Consider the following 6,251-nt stretch of genomic DNA (forward strand, 5'->3'; position numbering starts at 1 on the left):
TTGGGAAAGTCAACACTTGATGTCTTGGTTTTTATTTTAGAAATATTATTTTGTTGACAATATAATAAAGTGCATACAACTGATTTAAAATAAAAATAAGGTATATGAAAATATGTAAGATGCAGCTGAAGCAGAGGTGAGAGGAAAATTTTTATGACTAAATGTTTGTATTAGAAGTGATAAAGGCCTCAACCAACTAAATTTCTACCTCAAACGACAAACAAACAAAAACAAGAAATAAAAAGAGCAAAATAAGACCAAATCAAGAAGCAGCATATTCTGGTATAACTTTCAAATTATTCTTTAAAAACAGTCATAAGTTAAGAATTTGGTGTACAAATTCTATATTATGTCTCCTTACCTTTAAAATGCAATTTTTTTTTTTGAGACACAATCTTGCTCTGTCACCAGGCTGGAGTGCAGTAGCGTGATCTCGGCTCACGGCAACCTCTGCCTTCCGGGTTCAAGCAATTCTCCTGCCTCAGCCTCCCGAGTAGCTGGGACTACAGGCGCCCACCACCACGTCCAGCTAATTTTTGTATTTTTAGTAGAGATGGGGTTTCACCATGTTGGCCAGGATGGTCTCAATCTCCTGACCTCGTGATCCGCTCGCCTTGGCCTCCCAAAGTACTGGGATTAAAGGCGTGAGCCACTGTGCCTGGCCTAAAATGCGTTTCTTTTCCGTGATATAAATGTATTATCTGTACTACTATGAATACTGAAATGCCATAATTGAGGCTTTTTTTTTAACTTTGCAAATGGAATAAAGGAGAGAAGGAAGGATGGGATTGTCCTGAGATATTTAGATAAACGTTAGAGAAAAGAAAAGATTCAAGTTGATATTCTGATAAACTTGATAAATCACATGGCCAAATCTGACATTTATACGAGTAAACGAAATGGAAAACAATATAACTGGGTGTAAAGAAAGAAGGAGATAAAAAAAATACAAAGTTAAATAGTCCCTCATATTGGTCACAAGGCCAAATCAGCTGGCTCAGAATGTCATTTAGTGCAGAAAGCTTCACTAAATTTCCTCCTTTAAGGAATGACTTTGTTCCTAGGAAATCTACACTAGTGTATAGAAATAAAGGGGCATACTGTCTGCATCTTGCTCTTAGATAATTCAGAAAAAAGTGTGTGTATATCTATATCAATACCTGTGTAGAATAAACAAGTGTGATGCAATGTTAACAATTGATAAACCTGGGTAAAGGGTAGGTATATGGGAGTTCTTTGCGTATATTTTCAACTTTTATGCACATGTGAAATTATCTGAAAGTGAAAATGTTTGTAAAAATTAAAAAACATACCATTTCAAAATAGACTGTATTTATATAAGAAGTGCCCAATGTTTTTGCTTAATTTTTTTGTGGTAAGATTTTAGTCTTCCAGGAAAAGTTTCATATTGGTTATTATTGTGAAAAATAATGAAGTGGGCTGCTTCAAATTTTTGTAAGTTCCTTTTCAATAACTAAGCATCTACACCAACTTAAAGATACTTCTCTATAATTTTTAAAAATTCAAAAAGGATGTCTCATAAAGTAAGAAAATAAACTGTGGTTTGTTCCTCCATTGTTGTTAATTTGCAATGTCCCACTTATCTCTGCTGGGACATCAGTAAATTTACTTGCCTTATTGTACTTATTCCTTGATGTATTTCTAATGATTATATCATTCTTTGAAGACTTACATTTGTACCCCCTCAACGATTGTGAGATAAAGTGTTGTATTTGAATATACTAAATGAATAAGAACTATCATGAGCTCTTCAGAAAGTAATGAGCTTAGAAGTCAACAAAATGTAGTACTTTTTAAGATAAGATAAATCCTTTCCAAATAAACAACAAAGTAGAATTTGATTTACTTTTTTCTTTCTTTCTTTCTTTACACCAACAGAACAAATCCATGCTAAAGCCCGGTTTTTCCTTTTGTTTACAACCTCATATGTATCAGCTGTCTCTGTCGAATTTATTTCCCCATAGTGTCATTTTATTGTAACTTTGTGTTTTACACTTTTCTAGTGAAACGTGACTGATAACTCTTTTTTTTATGTGTGCAATATTTTAAAGATTGTTTTTAAGATTCTGCTTATACAAAATACCAACAAATGTAGGTGAGGCCTCTGTGAGGAAATCTATGCAATTTCACTCTGAGAAAAAAAAAATGGATAGCAAGGGCCTCTATGTAATAGGACGAGCAGGAACCGTTAAGGCCGTCAACCCGTAAAGAAAGCCTCGTGTTTGTACACAGACACGCACGTGTTTACACATTCATGTGAACACAGGCACCCAAGAGAAGGGGCTGTGGGGCTCAGCTCTGGGGCACGAGGGTGACGGGAGGAGAGGGAGAGCCGTGGGTCACCACACACAGCCACGCAGGCGAAGTGGACCGCAGGTACAGAAGGCGCCGGGAGGTGGCTGCACAGCCATACCCAGAGCTCGCCAGGCCAAGAGCCTGCAGGGACGCACTCCGGACACGAGCAAGGCCAACACCCCTGACTAACAGTCAATCACTGGGCACGCACAGCACGACCCTATTTCTTCATTAAAGCACGGACACATGTTCCCTAACAGTCAGTCACTGGGCACACACGGCACGACCCCATTTCTTCATTAAAGCAAGGACATGCGTTAAACTGAAAAGCCTGGAAGAATCTATGAAAACATTAATCACCAGGCCAGGTGTAGTGGCTCACGCCTGTCATCCCAGCACTTTGGGAGGCCCAGGCGGGGAGATCATCTGAGGTCAGGAGTTTGAGACCAGCCTGGCTAAGATGGTGAAATCCCAACTCTATTAAAAATTACAAAAATTAGCCCGGCTTGGTAGTGGGCACCTGTAATCCCAGCTACTCGGAAGAATGAAGGGGGAGAACTGCTCGAACCCGGGAAGTGGAGGCTGCAGTGAGCCGAGATCACCCCACTGCACTGCAGCCTGGGCGACAGAGTAAAACTCTGTCTCCAAAAAAAAAAAAAGGTCGGGCGCAGTGGGTCGCGCCTGTAATCTCAGCTCTTTGGGAGGCCGAGGCCGGTGGATCATGAGGTCAGGAGATCGAGACCAGCCTGGCTAACACGGTGAAACCCCGTCTCTACTAAAAATACAAAAAATTAGCCGGACGCGGTGGCGGGCGCCTGTAGTCACAGCTACTCAAGAGGCTGAGGCAGGAGAATGGCATGAACCCGGGAGGCTGAGCTTGCTGTGAGCTGAGATCACACCACTGCACTCCAGCCTGGGTGACAGAGCCAGACTCTGTCTCAAAAAAAAAAAAAAAAGGAGGAAAAGGGGCAAGAAGCTGGGCTTGAACCTGGCTGGACCTTCCGCCACTCGGCCCGGCCTCCATCTGTGACTGGCACCCTGTAAATGGGCACCAGGAAGCTCCGCCACCCTCACCAGGATGGTGGGGCTGGGCGGCCGTGGGACCAGGGGCTGGGGTGCAGGCCGGATCTGACTCTCTCCTCCCATGACGCCCCCGCCCGCCCTCACCGGATGATGTCTGTGTACTCCCGATCCTTCCCCTTGCTCTCTTTCCACTTCCTGTACCTCAAGGAGGCGTCCACGTTGGCGGGCGAGGTGTTGGGCTCGTTCAGGAGGGAGATCACACTCAGGAGGATGGTCCTGACGTTCTGCGTGGGGTTCCACCTCTCTGAGGGCAGCTCCCCGCTCTGGGGGTCGTCCGCCGGTGGGTGGAGGATGGAGATACACACGTCTCCCGTCTCGTAGATGTTAGGGTGCCACATCTTGGTCAGGAACCGAAAGGCCGGTGGAGAGTATGGGTAGTCGATGGGGAACTTGAGGCGCGCCTTGAGGTAGCCGCCCTCGTAGTAGGTGTTGGGGGCCCGAAGATGGCCACCTCCCAGTTGTACAGGTCGCCTTAGTCCAGCAGTGTCACGCGGAAGCCCTCAACCGGCTCTTCCTGCAGCTCCTTGAGCTCCAGCAGCAGCGCCTTCTGCGAGCCGGGCACTAGAGGCCGAGCCATGGCGGCGGCGGAGGGGCCCGGGGTCGGCGGCGCGCGGGGTCGCGAGACCACCGCGAGTTCGCGAGATGGGCCCGGCCGCGCACCGTCCGGCGGGGGGAGCCACCAGGGCCGCCGCCTGCCTCCTCCTCTGCTCCGCCGCCGGGAACCCCGAGCGCTCCCTCAGCTCTGGACTGATGACTCTTAAAGAGGCAACTTGCTTTATGAGAATTTCTTCTGAATTCTCTTATATCAGACAGCACAAGATATAGAGAATTATGGATGTAAAGACCATATAAACATAGTTTACAGATGAATAACGCCCCTTATTTTCAGCTGCAGGGTTTAGACAGTGTGGAAGCATTGACCACCAGACTTCATTTCCATTGCAGATGAACATCACCTCCAACTCTCATTAACAATAACAAACACACACACACACACACACACCAAAATTAAAAAGTCATCTTTTAAAAATCCTGAGCTGATGTAGTCTGCCAGCTAGCCCTTCCTTTCTCAAGTGGCCACTGATAATTCTGCAAGGAAATATTAGAATCAGATTAGATATTTGGAGCCTAAGTCAAAATAATTGCACATTTGTCCATTTTGGAAAGTAATGGAGGCGAGGGGGTGTGTGTGTGCACTTACATGGACGCACACATGCATAGGTACACACACATGTGTTGTGTTTTCTTGTGCTTTAATTTTTATTTTTAAATTGTAAATTGACAAATCATAGTTGTGTATATTTATGGAGTACAAAGTGATGGTATAATTTATGAATACAATTTGGAATAATTATATCAAGCTAATTAGCATCCACCACCTCAAATACTTGTCATTTTTAATGGGGAATGCATTTGAAATTTACTCTTAGTGATTTTTAAAATGTAGAATTCTTTACTATGTACTGTTTTCACCAAGTTTTGGAATATATCTCAAAGAAAAAAAACCTTATTATTCCTCTTGTATAAATGAGGCTTTGTACCTTTTGACCAGTATCTATCCATTCCACCCCACACCTCCGGCCTCTGCTAAGGACCATTTTGCTCTCTGCTTCTTTCAGTTTGATTATTTTAGATTCCACATATAAGTGAGAACATGCAGTTTTTGTCTTTTTTGGCTTGGCTTATTTCTTTTAGCGTAACATCTTCCAATGTTGCTGCCAATGAAAAAATGATTTTTGTAAAGGCATGTAATTGTAATAGTCTCTTATGATGCTTTGTATTTTTGTGGTATCAGTTATACTGTATCCTTTTTCATTTCTAATTTTATTTATTTGAGTCTTCTTTCCTTTTTTCTTCGTCTAGCTAAAAGATTGTTGGTTTTATATTTTTAAGAAACTTAGTTTTGTTCATCTTTTGTGTCATTTTCTAGTTTTCATTTCACTTATTTTTGCTCTGATCTTTATTATTTTATTTCCTTCTGCTAACATTGGAAGAATTTGTTCTCCTTTTTCTATTTCCTTGAGGCATAATACTAAGTTGTTTATTTGAGATCTTTCTTCTTTTTGCTGTTGATGTTTATTGCTATAAACTTTCCTCTTAGAAATGCTTTTGCTGCATCTCGTAAGTTTCGGTATGTTGTGTTTCCATTTTTGTTTTCTCAAGATATTTTTACATTTCTTGTTTAATCTCTTCATTGACCTATTGGTTGTTCAAGAGCATGTTGCTTAATTCTTTTAATTTTAATTTCTTCATTCACCTGTTGGTGGTTCAGCACCATGTTGCTTAATTTCCACATATTCGTACATTTTCTGGAATTCCTTCTATTGTTGGTTTCTAGTGTCATATCATTGTTGTCTGAAAAGGTACTTGATATGACTCTAATATTAAATTTGCAAAGATTTGTCTTGTGGTCTAACCTGTTGTGTACCCTGCAGAATGTTCTATGTGTCCCTGAGAAGAATGTGTATTCTGCTGCTGTTGGGTGAAGTTTCTGTATGTGTCTTTTAGGTCCATTTGGTGTAAAGTGTCCTTCAAGTTCAATGTTATTTTCTATCTTTTTTTTTTTTTTTTTTGAGACGGAGTCTCCCTCTGTTGCCCAGGCTGGAGTGCAGTGGTGCAATCTTGGCTCACTGCAAGCTCCGTCCCCCAGGTTCACACCATTCTCCTGCCTCAGCCTCCCCTGCAGCTGGGACTACAGGCACCCGCTGCCACGCCCGGCTAATTTTTTTGTATTTTTAGTAGAGACAGGGTTTCACCATGTTAGCCAGGATGGTCTCGATCTCCTGACCTTGTGATCCACCCGCCTCGGCCTCCCAAAGTGCTGGGATTACAGGTGTGAGCCACAGCGCCCA

At 42.8% G+C, this 6,251-nt stretch overlaps 1 pseudogene; it reads right to left on the bottom strand.

Moving 5' to 3' along the window:
* Nucleotides 1–29: 29 nt before the first annotated feature.
* LOC116475396 (ubiquitin-conjugating enzyme E2 R1-like) lies at nt 30–5,913 on the bottom strand (annotated as a pseudogene).
* Nucleotides 5,914–6,251: the final 338 nt, after the last annotated feature.

Source organism: Hylobates moloch, unplaced genomic scaffold (genome assembly GCF_009828535.3).
Source record: "Hylobates moloch isolate HMO894 unplaced genomic scaffold, HMol_V3 SCAFFOLD_10, whole genome shotgun sequence".
Classification (NCBI taxonomy): domain Eukaryota; kingdom Metazoa; phylum Chordata; class Mammalia; order Primates; family Hylobatidae; genus Hylobates; species Hylobates moloch.